This window comes from Mauremys mutica, chromosome 6 (genome assembly GCF_020497125.1).
Source record: "Mauremys mutica isolate MM-2020 ecotype Southern chromosome 6, ASM2049712v1, whole genome shotgun sequence".
NCBI lineage: Eukaryota > Metazoa > Chordata > Testudines > Geoemydidae > Mauremys > Mauremys mutica.
This window is the reverse complement of record NC_059077.1, coordinates 97449694-97469131: the sequence shown is the minus strand read 5'-3', so window position 1 is coordinate 97469131 and position 19438 is coordinate 97449694. Positions and strand designations below refer to the sequence as shown.

The 19438-nt window shown below is 38.7% G+C and overlaps 1 long non-coding RNA gene across 2 annotated transcripts in view; it reads left to right on the top strand.

Annotated features, from left to right (window-relative positions):
- LOC123373353 overlaps nucleotides 1-19438 on the top strand; it is a 291422-nt gene that overhangs the window by 263037 nt on the left and 8947 nt on the right. The gene's annotated exons all lie outside the window — the stretch shown is intronic.

Here is a 19438-nt window from a genome sequence, read left to right as displayed (position 1 = left end):
GGATATGATTCAAATACAGTATATGATATGGTAGAAATAAGATATCTCTGGATTATACTTCTTTTCTTGCCTTTCAATTTCCTTTCCATTTTTTTTTTTACAACTCTGACGATCCTTTTTAATCTTGTTTAGTTTTGGTTTTATCTTGTCCTTCCCTATATTTACTTTAAACAATTTTTTTAAATTACATTTGATATCTTGGGCCCTCATTTACATTAGAAGATTATCGTATTTAAAATTCTTTTTTTAAACTTGATAATTGAAATTAAAAGGAGCTAAATGATATAGGAGCACAAGTGCCATTGACTTTCAATAAGATCTGAGATCCTATGTCACTTTATATAGAAGCCTGCTTTTGAAAATGACCCCTCATGTTAGCTAATAGGATGCTGACCATGACTCAATGTAGACAAGCACAAGTAGTGTTCAGGAACCACAGTTTAACCAAAATTAGCTGGCACGACACTGTATGTGACCAGTCTTTGAACTACACAAAATCATACTGAGGATCATGTTTGCTAATTGAATTGTTAAATAACATGTTCAAAATCTCTTAATGTGTAAAAGGTCTTGGAGGTTTATGTTTTCTTCTGAATTTTGTGTCTCCCTTCTGCCTTTCTTTTTAGAAGATTGTGTTGTGTTTTTCTTTTCTTCTCTCATTTTTCTTTACTTTTTAACTGATTTTGGTGTCTCCTTTTTTTCTTTTCTTTTTTATGTTCTTCCCTTCCTCCTAATCGTGGTTCTTTGCAATTTTCTGGTATGTTGGTTTCTGGTTTTCATTTTCAAAGTTTTTTTTTTCTTGAAATCTCCGCCTCCTTCTTTCTTTTTTCCCTCTTCAGAGCATGCCATAAGTTTATTAATGTCCCAGTTCTGCAAAGCCTTATGCACATGCTTAACTTGAAGCACTGTGAATAGTTCCATTGAAGTCAGTGGGATTTCTCACATTGCACAAAAAGTTATTTATGTGCATAAATATTTGCAGGATTGAGACCTAGAAGTATACTTTTTAAAATGAGGAGCCTTTCTGTGCAAGGCAATAGTGGTTTTAATAATAATGGTTATTACTATTATCATTAATGATTTAAACATTTATATTATGTTAGTGCCCTAACATGGGGCCACATTATGTTGGGTGCAGTACTGTCATGGCATATATGTACCCACTGTGGGCCTAGAGACCAAAGGGTTAATATAGGCACTGCCGGCTACTTCTGATTGGAAGCCTCATGGCAGCTAGGATGATAAAAGGGCTGGGAAACTGAGGGGCAGGGCAGCTACCATAGAAATGAGCAGGCTGGAAAAAGGAACTCCTGCCAGCTAAAGTGCTGCCCAGGAGACAAGAGCCTCGGAGGGGAAAAACTGATCGATGGGCTGGAGAGCCTTCAGAGATCCAGGGGAAGGTAGGAAGAAGATAAGGGCTCCGTCTGAGCCAAAGAACCCAGATCCTGCTCATCTGGCTTGAGGGCCTTGTGACAGCCTAAAGCTTTTAGGCTCTGATTCAAGCAAACATCCCTGGGTTTTTTTTGTTTTTGTGTTGTTGTTTTTTTTAAAGTCCAATGTTGAAAAAACGATTTAGACATGCAAGTCTAATTGAAAGTAATGGGATTTAGACTCCTGAGTCTCATAAGCATTTCTGAAAATTTTACCTGAAAGCTTAAAGGTTAAGTACGTGCTTCTGTGCTTTTCTGAACAGGCCAAGTCTTAGTTTCATGGTTTGCTTAGAGGATGTGTCCTCAATGCACAATTTATGGGCCCAGTCCTGCTCCTCCTACTTAGGTGAATAGTGCCAATGATGTCAATAGGATTATTCATGTAAATAAGGATTAGTCCTATAACTAAATTTTGTAGGATACAAACTTCTATTTGTTGAATAAATGAATGACATGCTGCTCAGTCCATCAGGGATGGTAACAGCAAATTCGCCTTGTTTAACGTTTTCCTCTCCTTTCGTCCTTAATATTATATTAATTTTAGTACTTGTTAAAGTGCCAGATTAGTAGTATGGGCTAGTTATAGAATAGGCACCGTGCCAGCTTTCCCATGCAGCTCTGCCAATCCACCTTATTCCTGACACATTATGCTCCTGCTTCTCCAGTTCTGGACTTCTCTTAGGGAGAAAATGGTGGCAAAATATATGGCATTGTTGTGTGTGTTGTTGACAAGTGTCCATCACAGACTAAGTTGAGATCAGTAAATCAATTTTCATTTTAACTTAAGCCTCCAGTCTAATTCATTAACCAACTGTGCTACTTACCAACCTTCTCCCACTCCTCACTTTGTGAAGTAACATCTAGTCTGCCACTATCTAAGTGCCTGCTGTCTGACTCTCATCTTGTATCATGCCCATCACCAAGGTATCTGAGAGCCAATTTCATCTGGGAAAGCTGTGGACAGGGCAGTATTTTTCCATAGGAAAAAAAATGAGCACATAGTGCTTTAAATTTTCAGCTAAAGAAACTAATAATTTACTCCTGAGGTCTGTCTTCTCTTCATCATCATTATACTATAAAATCACAGAGTGCTGAATCTATGTGCTACATTGTCAATTTGCTATCTTGTAATTTTAATGTATGCGTTAATCAATGGCTATAACTCTGTAGGGTGGGATAAGAGTAAGGAAGCTCGCATGAATCCTTCCCCAAATGAACACTTCCTCCATCTCAAATGCTCTTAGAGACATTAACATCTTATGACTTTCTTCCTTCTTCTCATTTAAATGTTCTGCCATACAATGCAATCTGGATCAAAAGCTGAACAGATTTTCTTAAAATAGTACGTCTGGCAAAGAGTTTGGATCCAAATCAAAACGTTTCTGTACTTTGGCCATTAGTGCACACAGCTTACTGCTGGGAAAGACTGATGTTCAAAAGATAGAGGAAAATAGCACCTGCTTTCTCACGCTGGTTTATGTTTGCAGTCTTGATAAAAATGCAAGACAGCATATGCAGAAACTGTGCAGAAACACCATTCACATGGTAATTCCTTTGTATTTGAATAATTTCTTTTCAGGTGCCTGAATGAATGCCAGACTAGTGGGTGGATTTGAGCATCCCCTTCCTTAAGTTTGTCCATTGCCATGTTTAGCATCTATCTAATTTCTCAGATCAAAGACTCCCACTTTGTCTGGGTACTCAAATATGAAGGGCAGGTTCACTGGTTCAAATCAAATCCAAGTTCATCTGAATAAGTCCTGTTTAGATAACATGACCCCAAACTGAATTTATCAAAACCAGGATTTTGCTGGATCACAGGAAATGACATTGTGAAGTTTTTTCTCACATTATTTCCACTCATGATTAGTAACAAAACATAGAGCTGCACTGGGCCTTATTCTCAAACAAAAACCTCAGTTTAAATAACATTCAGATTTTTTCACAAGCCAACAAAAGCAAGTAGGAAAATTCCAAGTTAAGGCTGATACTCATGATGTGGTGGGGAAAAAAAAAAAACCCTCAAACTTTGCAGTGTAAGTCGAGGCTGAAGTGTTGGTTTTAACTTTGAAATGTCCTGACTTTTACTGGTTAGAGTTGCACTTAATCTTTATTTCAATATAAGTTGGCTTGATTTTTAAAGGTTCTGAGCACCTGTAGCTTCCATTGGATATAATGGGATTTCTGGGGCCTTGGCACTTCTGAAAATCAGATCAAAGAATTTTCATATGTGAGAATTTCCTTTGTTTTAATAATTCATTATAACTTGGCCAGTGAGAGCTGATAAGATAAAGTAATTCCCTCCACAGTGGAAAGTACTAGGTGAAATTTTGCAGTCTGCATTGTGCTGGTGGTCAGACTGGATGTCCCCTCTGGTGTTAAAATCTATGAATATGGGAAACTGCTGTTACAGTGTATGAGGCAAATACCAACGTTTAACATTTAAAATGTGTATTTATACAATCAACCTTGTAAACATACAAAGTACACAGCATTTTTGTTCAACTTTACAGAAAGGAGGCTTAAATTTCAGTGTAAGCTTGAAACTGTCATGATCTTGATGACATTTCTTCTTCTAGTTCATCATGGCATATTATCATTCATTATATTTTAGTATTTGACAAATCTAGATGCAAAGGATCCTAACATCCATGTGCAATCCCACTGAAGTTAATAGGACTTCATCTGGGTATAAGGGTGGACACTGATGCCTGTGTTTGCAGGAGCGGGATGCAAGTTTTTGAGGCGGTAACTGTCTTTTTGTTGTGTATTTGTACAATGCTAGCACCATGGGGTCCTGGTCCATAACTGGGGCTCCTAAGATATGTTTACCCTACCGCTGGGAGTGAGCCCCCTAGACTGGGTAGATAGATTTGTGGTAGAAAGGCTTGTGCTAGCGTGCTAAAAGTACCTGTGTGAACATTCTGGCTTGGGCAGAAACTCAGGCTCTCAACCCTACCTATTAGGCTCCAGAGCCCGAGCTGGAGCATCCACATTCCTATACTTAGTGCTCTATCTTGAGCTTGGCTAGCATGAATCTGTCTGCCTGAGCTGGGAAGCTCACTCCCAGTAATAGTGTAGGCACACCCCTAATAAATAATAAATAATCAGAACCCTCATAATGTCTAGAGTCTGTAAAGTGGCATACATATTGATGTCACTGTACAGATAAGGATAAATAGGCTATATTTGAGAATGATCAAAACTCAGCAGTTTCATCTCACGGAGATTTGTCCAGCCAAACCTTTATATAGATTGTTTCATGTCTGTTCATTGAGGTGCTACTGCTCCAGAAGTGTAAAAAGCATAATTCAGCTGAAACTGTCATATCTTTGCTTGATTTCAGGTCAAAAGAATTTAACGTAGCTAATATGCTTTCCACCACAAACCGTGGATCAGCCCAAATCCATTCAAAACTTGGCCCAGATTGTCATCAGACTCAGCCCAAGTTCATGAAAAAAAAATGTCAAAATTTTTTGGCATCCATGGACTGAGTGTCACATTGGTAATGAAACAGTAAGGCAGGCTTACTATGCATATTTTCAGGTTTGGTTATGAAAGGTATGCAGATTTCCAGTGGCTGATGTTCAGTTGGAAAAGCTGATTAATTTTTTTTCTGAATGTGTATAACACAGATTGAATTTGGCCAATGTTTCTGTAAAGAACAGATTGATTTTCTTTGCAGTGCATTAGTCAACTTTAAATATATATATATATATATAGAGAGAGAGAGAGAGAGAGAATCAAAAAGCTCACCACCCAGAACTTTTGATTGTGTGTCTTGTGGATTTTTGGTCGATTTTAAAAAAAAATCGTTTGTATAATTCAAAATGTGACCAAACCATTTTTTTCTGAACAAAACATCTCAGATTTATATGAATTACAAACAAGGACCCATAGTTTCCCCTCAGATCCATGTATGCAAACCCCATTGTTTGCAGAAGGAATTGTGTGCACCTAAATGAAGTTACATTTGGGCCCTGGGGATGAAGTGTACAAACTCACTGAAGATTGAATACAAACACTAACCAGAAAGTTTAGTGAAGCAAAACATTAACATCCTCCCAGCATTCCATGATCCAGAGATGGACTCCCTGAGAAAAGGGATTTCCTAGGCTCATGGTTCAATGCAATTTTATTGTGCTTCATGAGTTTGCAGCATGAGATCTGTATGCCTTGCTGTGGCATGAAACCAGATCTATCATGCTGCAATGGTGTAAGTGCTAAATTTGAACCTAAAAATTCGCATTCGGTGTTGTGACTGTAATGCAGCAGGTTGGAATTCCACTCAACCTCCTCATCCAGTCTTTATATTGGGGTTTAATAAAAGTGCTGACGCAATCATATTAGCTTACTGGGCATCTATATTGATAACAAGAAAGTGTAAAAATATAGTAAATCGATTTAAAAACAAATCAAGAAATATGGAAGGATAAAACCCCTCCTGTTTCACAACATGAACCCGCCTCTTACTACTGGGGATTAGGAAGAAACTTTCCTTAGGTTGCTTATCCCATAACTGCACACTGCAGAGTTTTTTTGCACACTCGTCTTAGTACTATCCACTAGCAGAAATGGGATAAGGGACTAGATGGGGTCACTATTTCTGTTCTCCTGACTCTGACATTGTGAACAATGACACTTCAAATAATTGTGCTGGACCTACAAATACACAATAGGCCAAATTATGCCGACCTCAGTATGAGTACAGTATGGGGAAAGGGTAGCCCCTTTCCTCCCCATGCACCTGTGGTGGAGGCCTCTGAATTTCACAGTAGATGCTGGGCAGCACAAAGGGGAAGGGAGTCTACTAGCCCTGCCTGCAGCACTTGTGGACTCAGAAGTAGCATGTGTGGGCATTTCTTAACATCATCACCCTGCACCCGAAAGGCAATATAGCAGCATAATGCCCCCTGACACTGGCAGAGTGGCAGGGTCATCTCAGGTTCTGTGGTGATGGGTGCCAGATAAGATCCTAGACAAATACACAACACCTTCCAGCCAATGCAACAACTCTGCCTCAGAAGATGCTTAATTTATCTCTTGCATTTGTAGAAATAGTTCTATTCCTTTGCAATGTGATATGTGTTTTATGCAATTTGTGCCGAAACAATGATATTTGGCATATAAAGGCTTATATATCCTGCAGACATCATTTGTTTCTTTTTAGATGTAAGTCAGCAAGACAGCACCACTTTCTTAAGATAGCTTCCTTAGTCAACTACTGTAGACTGCTTGATTTAGCAGCAGCATTTTTGTGTGACTAATAATGGAGCTCCAATCCCAACTGGTGCTTCTATGGTAATCCCGATGATGATGATACATGCGAGCTTCATTACATAATACCTTTGACGGGGTGTTATGTATAAAGCATGCCTGTACAAACACTACAGTTTTTAAACAAAAACAGCCACATTCATCTGGTGTTCAATCAAAACACAGGGTAGGGGTGAAATGATTACTTGACTGCCTGAAGAAAAAGGACAAAAATGTGGGGATATGAGAAAAAATACGTTCCATTTTCTACTAAAGAGTAGAGAGTAAAAACTATTTAACAAGGTTTTTTTTTTTACTAATGATGAATGTAGTTGATTTTTCAATATATGGTAAGTGTTGACTGTCAATATATTTTAATCTGAAAGTAACAAACACGTCTTTTGAAGTTACCCGTGTCCCTCTCCCATACGTTACCCCCCACCCCCGTTTAGGAAGGGATTTTATTCCACACTTAAGGTAGAAATCTGGGATTTGAGGTTTATGGATGTCTCTGTACGTTAGGAATGTTTGTCAAACAAGCTTTTAGTGGTGGGATAACTACGTTTTTCCGTGTGTAATTAGATCTTCCACATTGTAAGGGGTTTGTTGGATATAGTGCCAGTCAGTAAGCGCATTACTAGCCAAGATGAATTATAGATGAGGATATGGTTTTGTGACTATTAAGGCATTGTGGTGGGTATAGCTGCTCTGGCTCTCCATGCCTGTGCACATGAAGGGGAAAAGATTACATTTAAATATCACAGCCCATGATTTACTATACGTTAGGGTTTTACATTTTTTATTTCAATTGTGTACAGAATCCAGTTGGCTTATCCCATGCCAGGCCTGGCCTGAAAAACTCTTGTTTTAATGCTGATTGGATAGATTTCCTAAAATGAAGTCTGAGGAAAAACATATTAACTGTAATAAATAGGTTTTATAAAAGTTTTAAATTCCACTATAGCTAATCATTTTGAACAAGACATTTAAGCTGTAAATAGCATTTAAAAGTAAACAGAGCTTTACACAAAGTGACAGCTACTATTACATTTTCTGCTTCTGAATGTGAGAAAATTAATGTACCAAAAAAGTGCCTACTATTTAAAGGCGTCTTGCTCCAGACATTTTTAACAACTGAGATTTACAGTGGGTAGACCACTGAAGTGTCTCGTCATTAAATTATGCACTGTACATTAGAAACAGATGTACCACTGGAAACCTTGCATGACAGCACAGTCTTCAAGATTTGCCAATTAAGATGCTGCTAAAACAGAACATGACTAACAGATTGACCATTCTGTTTAGGAGAAAAAGGTGAAGCACAGATAGAGGAACGATGGTTTCAGTGTTGTTACAGCACCTGTTTTAGAGGCCAAACCTTTGCTATATTTTAGATTTCCATTGTCTTGGAAGCACACAGCACTATTTAGTGATACAAACTTACCTACTTTGAGGCATTTTTCAAACTTGTAAATAAGTAGAATACTATCTGATGTATCATCAAAAAAGTTAAATTAGAATAACCCATTATAATTCAGGAGAGAAATTAGATAATTAGATATAAATTGACACCATGAGGAAAAGTCCAATCCCTGCCACCCATTGAGATCAAAATGTTCTAAGTTTATATGTTTTCTGCTAGATAATGGAATACCCTCTAGTGGCCCCATGAGAGAGAGTAATTTTTGAGTTATATCATGCTATCTCACATGCTGACATATCACATAATATTTCCATTTTAACCAATGGTACTACACTGTTACATCTTACACTTTTCTGGTATTACTCCGAGATGAAGGTAAGTTGTGTCACTCCTCTCTGTGAAATGTAACTTTTAATCCATAAAACCTGACAAGACTCCTCCTTTTCCCCAGAGGCTCCTTTGTAAGCTTTCGCTTATATTCTCACACAGGGAACTAGTTCTCACAATTTTTATACCTGTCAACTAGTTTAGGAACTAGCACACACCTATCTTCCATTTTTGGAGACTGACCATTCATATCAATGTTGATATCTTCCCACTTCGGATTTCAATTAAAATGTCTGAGAGGAAACTTGCCCAAACAGAATTCAGACACAATATTAATCAATTTTGCAAATATTTGCAAATAAATAAGTGGAAAGTACGCATGATGAAACAATGTACTATATAAAGCCCAAAGAGAGTTGAAATATGTATCTATCTTTTACAATGCAGAAATGTTTTCCTGTGACAATATATGAGGAATTTTGTTATATTATACCATATTATATATGGTATAATTTGCGTTTTTAAAGAAAAACGTTGACAACATTTACAGACTACATAGCCAAGTAATTTTTGAAAAAAGTCTTAAAAGTGACTTTTGGGAGCTGGTGTTGCTCATATATTAAATGACAGTGAAACCATATATGATTTTGTCTGGTAAATAGCCTTTTACTTTCTTCAGTTTAAGTTTCAATAGTCTATACATAGTCATGAAACATATACAGTATGAACTGCTTAGAAATGACTGCTCCCTATGGTACCCTATAACACATTGTTCATAGCTGATAGAAATGGTGCTGTAAAGTGCATTAGCAGGCAAACACTAGCAGATGTATTATGTCACCCGTTGCTGGAAAGATTAAAATGGAGAAATATGGTGCAGCTCTTGCTCTTCTGGATCATTGTCAACTTTCAATGACAAATATTGAAGCTCGGCAAAATTCAATTTAAAAAAAAATTGATGGATAATATCAATGTTTATTTTTAAGCATTTTAAATTTTATTTATCAATTTAAATTGTCACTGTTGTGGGAAATTACAGGAAGAAGGCAGGCTAGGGGATCAGACCATAATTACTGAATGAGACTAGATGTTGAGATTCAAAAAGTTAAAGCTTTGCAACCATTAAAACACAATTTATTGCCATCACATGTCAACACGTACAAAGTAAATATCCTTAAATCAAAGTTCTCTGCCTATCAGTAAATTTTGATTATTATTGATGGAAATATTTTTTCATTGGTCTGTATGTATATGGTGAAATTGACTTTTGCCGATAAAAATCTGATCCTTCCAAACCTACAGAAATGGTTCCTCTTCTCTTCCCAGTCTTATAGACTAGAGCTATTATACTGCGAAACTTTTTTCAGACCAGGCTTTAGGTGCCTGATCCAATGCTCATCAAAGTCAATGGAAAGACTCCCACTGATTCCAGCGTGCTTTGGATTACCCTCTATAAAAAGGATTTCAGTAAAAGAGGAATCCAAACTAGCTTGCTTTCAGCCCTTGGAAAGTCTTATCAGTATAACTGCCACTACTTCCGCTATTCAAAAGTCCTGATGTCCTTGCCTACAACCAGGATGGTGACCAAATGTTTCCTTAAGAGATGTTGCTAATGCTGCTCAGTGAATAAACCAGTGGGTATTCTCCAGAGCAGTGGTCCCCAAATGGTGGGGTGTGCCCCCCCTAAGGGAGGGCTCAGAGGAACATTTGAGGGGGTGTGTGCATGGGGCATCAGGAGTAGGGAGGGAGCACCATACTTCCAGCCCCACTCTGCCTCTAGGCCCTGCTCCATGTCCAGGCTAAATCTCCCCCCAGTCCCACTCCACCCTCAACCCAACTTCACTACAGCTCCAGCTCCACTTCATGCCTTGCTTCACCCAACTTCACCACCGCCAGCTCTGCCCTCATTCCCTCTCTGCCCCCAGCCCAGCTCTGCCTCTAACCTGAGATCCTCTCCAGCTCCATCTTCAGCCCAAGTTCTGCTGCTGAGGAAACTTTGGCTGTGCAGTAATGTGGGGCGGAGGGAGGAAGGGGGGCACAGTCAGATTCCATGGGAGGGCGTGACTGGAAAAGTTTGTGCACCGCTGCTCCAAAGGCTCAGTCATCACAGCTAAGGGAGATTATCTTTGCTATAGCATATGGAGAAGACTGGTAGTTGCCATGTATGTCTTTGGGGTGAAAGATTGTTTCATCCAATCACTCTCTCAATGCTTTGCCCTCTAATAATTTATCCTACAGTCATCTCAATTTTATGCACTTTTATCATTAGAGATACAGCTGGATACAAATAATGGTAAAGGCAAAAGGGTTTTTTCCCCTAAAAGACACTATATATATTATCTTTACATCATTGATTCAGCCATTGAAACCAGAGAAAGAGGTAGGAATTGGGCACCAAACGCCCAAAGTGGGAACTCCTGTTAATTCCAACTGCTGGTTTGAAGTATCTGATTCCTTTTTAAAACAAGGTTTGGAAAAATAAAGGAAGAGCTCTGAAATACAGAACAAAAGTATTTATGCCCATCCAAGCTCCTCTTTTACAGAAATGAAATCAGACTTTCTGCTGATAGCTAGTAGGTGAGAGTGATAACTCTCCCTTGTAGATCTCAACTGCTGGATTTCAGCAGAGTGCGCCACACCTAGGTTTTTTTGTTTGTTTGTTTTTTTGTTTAAAGTAAGACTTGAGAAGTTGTTTGGTGCCTAGAGTCAGTGAAACTTTAAAGGTCAGATACTCATTTTACACTAAACCCCTTTTAACTCAGTCCGGCAATGGTCTTAAAGTGAAAGCCAGTTACATGTACATTCACTTTAAGATGCTTGACACAGCTCTGGGCTTAAGGCAATTCAGAACTTAGCCCTAAATATTTAAAAACATAAAAAATGTTTTGGGGAATTATGGATCTAATGCTTGTTAGAACTGATTGAAAAGAAATACAGACCTACATGGGAAAGCTGAACACCGTGCAGTCAGTCATCATGACTCTTTGATACTTCCCTTCATAATTCCTATATTACTGAAGCTCTGAAATGTGTGTTGTAATGATTCCATGGCCCATGGACTTTGTGGTTGAAGATGGGAACAGAATTCTAGACCTTGTGCTCTAAAAATACCTTTACTTCTAGAACTAAAGAAGATAAACCCTGAATGGGTCAACCAAGAGAGGGCAGCATAATCACAAACATTTGAGCAGCTCTGAATTCTATCCAGGAGAGAATTTGTCTCACTAGAGCCCATCCGACATTCAGTCCAAATTCTGCCTTCCGTTTAATCTGCGCAGCCCCATTGATTTCACAAGGGTTTCAGGAGTGTAAGTCTCGACACACGTGTGCTGCTATCATCAGCTTTTCTGTGTTGAGTATATTTGATGACTAGCCCATGAAATTAACAAGAAAAAGCATGTTTTTGTAACTTTTGTATATAAAAATTACCTCTGTTTTCCACTGTTTATTTTTATAGGATGTTGTATATTAGAAAGTTGCTAATATAAGAGAAAAACAATGAAATATTCACAGGGTGAACTGCAAGCAGCAGATTTCACACAGCTCTAGTGAAGCTTTAAAAACAGGCCAACAAGTGTATTCAAGCTTTTTCATCTACACTATGATTTATTTCTGAATAGGCCATTGTCTGTCCTTAAATTGCACCTACTCTGGCAGACCCAGTAATGTCTGATTTCAAACATAATTGAAGTTTGATACAATCATTGTCTGTCCATGATTAGCAGCATCCTTGCAGCTAACCGTCTACGATGAACAATCCAATATTTGTGGTCTCAGCATGGTAAACTATTCAGTGCCTGAAAACCATATCATCATAGTCTGACCTTGGTTAACCATATATAGATTATTCCTTCTGCACATAATTATTATAGGTTTTTATAGAATTAAAGCACTTTTTAGGGAAAGATTTTTGTGTGTGCTTTTTTAAAGGATCATACAGAAGGCTACTTTTGTGATCCAGGACTGGCCTTAAGTACAATCAATGCAACCCCACTAAGGGGCCTCTGCAATCCTGCTGCGCTAAATCAGCAACTCACAAACTGGCCTGGTTTTTCCTTCTAAGGAGAGGATTGGAGGAGGAGGAGGGAATTCATCCTCCAATGCTAAGCAGCGTCTCAGTAAGGCTTGAAGCCAAACCAACTGTCTAAGGGTATGTCTACACTGCAATTAGACAGCCACAACTGGCCTGTACCAGTTGAATTAGGCTTGCAGGCCTTGGTCTAAAGGGCTGTTTAATTGCAATGTAGACATTTGGGCTTGGGCTGGAGCCCAGGGTCTGGATCCCTCCCACTTTGCAGGGACCTAGAGCCCAAGCCCGAATGTCTACACTGCAGTTATACAGAGCTTTAGCCCAAGACCTGCGAGCCCGATTCAAGTGGCACATGCCAGCTGCATGTTTTATTTTTCATTGCAGTGTAGACATACCCTTAGGAACACACAAAAAATAAGAATGAATTGGTGAGGCACACTATGCTAACACTAATTAATTAATTTTAGAGTCCCATAACAGAAAGACCAAAGACAGAGACAACTCGTTCCCTGACTTCAAACTTCCACTCTGGTAGCTCAGCGACACATGAATCATAGGGCTGCCCTTAAAGCCAAGAAATGTTCATGTTCTGGCAAAGTATCCATCATAAATAGAGCTAGGAGAAATTTTTTGGATGATTTCCCCCCCCCTCCCCGCAAAAAGGAGAATTCTGGTTGACTGAAACATTTCACAAATTTATTTCAAATTTGCTAAATTGTTTAACTTTCACTTTTGGGATTTTTTTTTGTTTCAGTATCTTCAGAACAAAACATTTTAACTTTTTTTCATTTCAAATTTTACTTCAATTTTATTATTTATTAAAGGTAAAAAGCTCAAAATGAATTGTTTTGTTCCAGGTTGAACAAAATGTTTTATTTGACCGAAAACAATTTTAAAAAAAGTTTTTGTTTGCTGAAAAATTCAAAACATTTCTGTTTTGAGTTGACCCAAAACATTTTTTTCTTCTATTTTTTGGTTATTGTCACAGCTCTAAATATAAAGAAACAGTTCTCTATCATATACTTGCCAGGCTGTGAGCAAACACAGGGTTTTAGACAGCCTTGTAGGTATGAAGCATTTAACATAGAAAATCATGACAAATTAAACCTCACCAGTATAGCTGATAGGACAAGATTTAGGAAGGTATGAGTTGGGATGAGATTTAGGAGAAATTGTAGCTGTGTTCTAAACCAGGTTGTGCGTCATTGTAGAAGTAATAAGGAATTAGTTTACATACTTTCTACATTGCTCCTCAACGTGGAGCAAGTAATTGCTTATCTCAGACAGTCCTCCTGTAGGTATTGGAATTAACACATACTGTATAGTCTTTCCTATAACTGTGCAAACAGATACAGCTATATCATAGAACTAAAACTGTTCATAACAAATGTAGTCAAATGAAATGTGGCAATTTTTAAAAATCCACAACTCTGTGGATTTTATAGTTACCACATCAAATACTGGATTCTGGGTATTTTTTTTTAAATGTTAAAATACTTACTGTAATGGCTAAATTGATGTTACTCCATTGCCTTCAATGGGATGATCTTGGCCCAGTGTATCTGTAATTTATAAACAGCTCTGTTTTTGATACTAATTAGTGGATAGAGTGCATATATTAATGGGTCAGATCTTTATTTAGAATCATGGCTTTCTACAAGAGACAAATATTTTGAAAGCAACCGAAGACATACAACCTTTATTTATGCCCTAGAGGCCAGCTGAATACTTCTCACAGAACATGGAAATCTGTAGTACCATTTAGTTTTTTAATAAGGAAAGAATCGGGGGGGGGAAAGAGGGAAGATCCTTATAAAAAGTGATCACATGATTCTTTATTATCCTGATAACTTGGTTTGGCAGAAATGTAGAGAGATACTTTCCACTTAAGCACCATCAACTGCTTATCACGCAAAAGACTGACACAACAGATAAATAATAAGCTTTGTTAATTATTTGAAGAACTTCTGATTTTTTCATATAGCACCAGTCCTAAGATTTCAGTGCTAAGTAATATATCCATTATTTATGTTCTTTAAAAAAATCAGTAATGCTCCTAGATGTGGAAGATTACCAGCAAAACCAACCCCTGTTGCCAGCTCAGGGTCTGGAGTTGTTTCTGGTGGCCATTTTGACTGGATGTAACTCAGATATGTTAGATAACTGAAGAAAATTAATTGTGTTGTCTATTACAAATGAAAGAGATGAAGAATCACAGCATACATAAATAGGCTGTATTACTAAAAGCCAATTTAAAGGTTCATTAACAAATACCAGGGGTAAAATCATATGTCTCAGTCTCCTGTCAACCAGATGTGAAATGACAAGTTAAATATTCAAGGAAAGAGAATCCTACAAAACAGAAAGGGGCTAAATGACAAAGCTCTGATTTGTTTTTAACTTACGTTATTCTAGTACTTAAATATTAAATTGTTCAGTTACATGATATCAACAAATACACATAAACACAAATATAGAATACGATGATGAGGAAATGACAGTAGTGAGATCCTCTAGCATAGAAATCAGCATCAGAAAGGGAGGACAACCAGCCTCTATGAAATCTACTAAGGACTGCACTATTGTCAGTAGAACTGGGTGAAGAAAGGTAATTCCGTGTCATGGAAAAAATTTATATTTTGAAATTTGGAACAAAACCCCCAAATTTTGAAATTTTTCATAAAAGGAAATGGAGCTCCAGCTCCAGGGTAGTCTGCCTGGTGGGTGGCCGGGAACCAGGATGCTGAGAACCCGGTGGACAAGCTGGCAGGAAATCCATCAGACCTTCATCGAACTGACTCCATCGAATGTTTTGATTTTGCTGAATCAGCAAATTCTTTCAAAAAATGTTTTGTTGGATTTTTTTCTGAGCTTTTCCAATTGCCAGTCTCTTTTACCTAGAAGGTGCTTGGATAATATAGTGATAGAGGGCACTACAAAACCTTAAATAAATTGTGGAACTGAGCACTCCCTCCTTGTTGATAGCCCCTGTCAGAGTATACTCACAGTAACTGAGGTTAAGATTCAGTTGACGGGGCAATTACGTTAGTGGTATCACGTAAAGGCCTGATCCATTTCCACTGATGTCAATGAGGTTCTGATCAGGGCTATCTGTGAAATGCAATTATTCCCCACAGGTAATAGCAGTACCCACATTTCCCTTCTCCTTTTCACCTCTCTAATTCCCATTTTTCCTCCTCATTCTGGGTTGCACCTACTAAGGTCACTTCACTTTAGCTTCCTCCGCCCCCCCATGCCCTCCCCAGCTTTTGGTCCCCTTTCTTTATCTTTCCAAGTTTTCAGGTATTCAAACTATTTTTTAACAGTGATTGCTGCTTGTGTCACAAGTCCACTAATTCTCTGCTCTGCGTAATCCTTGCTGAGGCAGGGCTGCCTGTCAATGACTGAGGTCTCAAAATAAGGGCAGCAGAAGCAGATTGAGAGGACTCACTGGAATAGTGGTAGAAGCAGCAACTGCGGAACACGTTAAAATCAATAATGTCCAGATGTTTGAAAGCTGGAACGGGGAAGGAAGGGGAGAGGAGAGCGAGTCACATTCCTTTCCCCTTCACTAAATATCTATGAGCATAGTAAAATGCCTTGCAAAGAGATCAATAGCAGTGAAAGAGCATGACTTCTGCCTTGTTTTAATTAATCAAGTGTGAAAGTGCTAATGAGAAAGCAGTGCCAACTATAGGAACCACACACAGGCAAAAGGGAGGCTGCCATAGATTTACAAGGACAGCTTCTTAAAGCAATACAGCTCTGTGGGAGATGATGTACTTGTTGTAATAAAAATAAAAAAGACATATGAAAGAAATTTACAGCTGATCTTAGCCTTAGCAGAGAGAACAAAAGTTGGTCCCATGAGAAGCAAGAAAGAAGCCTACAATGAGGTGTAATATTTTATTTGATAATCATGGAACTCCTCTAGAATGATCTTACCTTCTCCTGCAAAAGAAAAAAGAACACATTTTAAGATTGATTTTATTGACTAACTACAGAGGGGCATGAATACCACAGTCAAGCCTAAAATGGAGAGTAGGATTTTTAAAAAAAAAACTTAAACACTGTTTCATATCTTAAATCACTAAGACACAATTTCTGTCTTCTTTGTTTTCCCACCCCTGTCCTTATGCAAACATGGGTGTAATTAATAGATGGGGGGTGGCATCTCTTCCGGTTTTCAGCGTGTGGTGGGGGGGGGGAAGAACACTGTTTCTCTTCCCAATAAGTGTCAGTCCCATTTGTACAGAAGGAAGGAAGGCAGCAGAGTGGTATCACAGGGGAATCCGAGGATGATGATACTCTCTCTCAATCCTCCCCTGTGCCCATTAGCTGTTGAGCTGATCACTAGAGGCCACTCTGTCTCCCTGCTAGACTGGCAAGAGGTAACTTTCTGGAGCCACAGCTTTCTCGATGTGGTGCTCTGTGGAAGGCAGAACAAGGGTGTTGGGAGGGGTGAGGGGGGAGGAAGAGAGATCGTTGGGGAAGTGGATTGGTGGCAGAGACCGAGCGGAAATAAATGTTCAGTAAGAGATGGTGGGAAGCTAGATACCTGGAAGAATGAGCGAATGAGTGAGGGGTTTGGAGCACTACTGGGGTAGAGGTGTAGAAGGAAACTTGTATTAGTGGGGGTGTTATCAACCATATGGGTTCTAAAATGATGACAGCCCCTTCTTCCCCCAAAAATCTTGACTGGCTTGAAAATCACGGTATTTCATAATTTTCTAACTCATATTTTTTTGTGTGGGGAGAGAGGGTTTGTTTTCTGAACTTTGAACTTTGAACTCTCAGGGGGAGTCGCCCCACTGGGCATGTTCATATAAGCATTTGTTCCAGGGACCTCAGTCTGAATAGTACAAAAAAATACATACACATGGGAGGATGTGGGTTTATATGCCTCCTCCCTCTTACTGTGTGCTCCCTTCACAGCAGCATGCTGGGGTGAGGTATGGGTGGGGAGGTGTGTGGATTAGGCCAGAGGATCCATTGCTGTGCAGATCCACCTGTTTTCATCCTTATTCCTGCAGAGGGTAACTTCTGTAGCATCTACCTCATTTCTGCTTCACAGCCTACAGATAGAGATTTCCCCCCAGCTTCACCCCGTCCCCATCCCCAGTGCCAGACTAGACCATTTGGGACTTCTCCCTACATGAATTAATGTGCAGGCTTAACATTACAAATATATTGTATTTATCCAAATGATTGCAAAAATCACTTACTCTCTCTTATCCATATAACCAATCTGAGGATTCTTTGTTTCTCCTGCAACAGTTTATGATACCACAAACCCCAGTAGTGCTCTGGTTTGGGTTTTTGCAGTACACCTCTTCCTCGATATAACGCTGTCCTCGGGAGCCAAAAATTCTTACTGCGTTATAGGTGAAACCGGGTTATATCGAACTTGCTTTGATCCGCCGGAGTGTGCAGCCCCACCCCCTCAGAGCACCGCGTTATATCCGAATTCATGTTATATCGGGCCACATTATATTGAGGTAGAGGTGTACCGTCACTTGTTGCAGGGGCAGCATGGAATTTTGATACAATGAACATATTTTTGAATATTATTTTTTTCAAATGCATTTATTTTCATTATAAAAATCTGCTCCTATCATTAGTGATATGGGATCTATATATATATAATAGATAGATATATCATTTTTATTGTACAAGCTTTGCCATTCCTCATTATGATAGGGAAGCACTGGGAGAATTACAATAAACTGGATACCAAATGCTTCCAAACATGCCTTATTCAAGATACTGTTTCTGGGTCAGGCTGCTTTTCACAAGGGCTTGTTAGGATCTGGATTTCATTGTCCTTGAGTGCCCTGGAAGGGACATTCCCCCTGAGACAGAAAGAAATATTTGGCTTTCAAGTTCCCACTATCATAACTCTTACATTTTTATGACCCAAATGTGGAACAAAAGGAGTAACAAAAATGTGTGTAACGTATTGTGAGGAAGAGATGAGTCAGAGTTGCATCATAAATCATTAACATGCATACAATTTCCAGGTGTACACATCTTGGAAAGTCTGACAAAGTTCACTTTTAAATATTTTAATTTATTTCTTCATTGCCTCCTGTTTCCAAGATAGTAATACCTATTGGACGATACTTGGTTCAGAGAAAAATACCACCAAGATAACTAAATGGCTCAGAGTTTTTTCAATTGACTATAGAGCCTTTCACTCATAGATCACCAGGTTGATAATGATCAAAAATAATTTCTGTCTGATGGCTATTGAGTAGCATATGTGAAATGAGTTGGTGGTCTCAATTTGGTCTCTATGTCCATAGCATATTTGCCACTTTTGCTGACAGATTCAGAAGAGAGGCCAAGGCCTAAATGGATCTGAAAACTGAACAACACTAGAGAGAGTCAGAATTGAGAAGGGGTGGTGGTAGGATAGTTGCATTGCCTTCGCCTGACCTGGGGACAGAGCTATGACTTCAGAGCAAGATTCACCAGCCTCCAGAGTCACCATCCTTCATGAGCACTAAATTCACAAAAAATAAAAGCAAAACAAAATTAATTGACGATGATTATTGGGGATTAACAGTGGTGTCGGCTGTAGTTACTAACATATCTTTTTACAATGTGATGTCACAAATGTCGCCACAATGTAACTCAAATAGGAGTTACAGAGATGAAGTCTCACTAAGAAATTGTAAAAAATACAGCTAGCCATGACTTCCTAGAATGGTCAATTTGAGTTCGGGTTGTCTGGATTATACTGAGGGATTCAGTTATGATTTAACACTAGGTTTTGATTTTTAGGTGTCATCGAATACAAAAGACCAGAGCAGGGCAAATGTTAGCCAGTTGCTAACACATTCTGTCTTCAAAATCTTTTCTTTTCAAAGGATCCGGTTACTTTAGGGTACTGAATGCTAGAGTTACTCTTTTCAGCTATGTGGTGAGATTACTCACTCAGGGCCTCATCCAAAAATCAAGTCCATGGAA